Source organism: Penaeus monodon, chromosome 34, assembly GCF_015228065.2.
Source record: "Penaeus monodon isolate SGIC_2016 chromosome 34, NSTDA_Pmon_1, whole genome shotgun sequence".
NCBI lineage: Eukaryota > Metazoa > Arthropoda > Malacostraca > Decapoda > Penaeidae > Penaeus > Penaeus monodon.
The window spans coordinates 34,190,116-34,190,441 of record NC_051419.1 but is presented as its reverse complement, the minus strand read 5'-3'; the positions used below and the strand labels follow the sequence as shown (position 1 = coordinate 34,190,441).

General features: G+C 46.0%; 1 pseudogene; it reads right to left on the bottom strand.

Moving 5' to 3' along the window:
- Positions 1-326, bottom strand: part of LOC119594776 — a 16,931-nt pseudogene that overhangs the window by 15,421 nt on the left and 1,184 nt on the right.

Here is a 326-nt window from a genome sequence, read left to right as displayed (position 1 = left end):
GCAGAAGTATTCCTAAATCCTCCACTCTGAATATTTTCTTACAGAATTACTTTCACGGGAAAGATCGTGTCATGACCTCACCGTTGGCTAAATCTGACAGTCGCGTCTTTGCCATCCAGCCGGGCTTCCTGAAGCGGGGTTACATTATCCGCAGAAACTGACGTGATACCTCAGGGGGGTGGCATCAAAATCATGCACCTGTACGGTTACAAACGAGAAAAGCGAACGTCTCTGCGGTCCGAGCGAAGTAATTTTTGGCTGTTGAAACCATGTATGGGTTTTCTCAAAGCGGATAAATTTTCCAGGTCATTTTGGAAACGAGACTT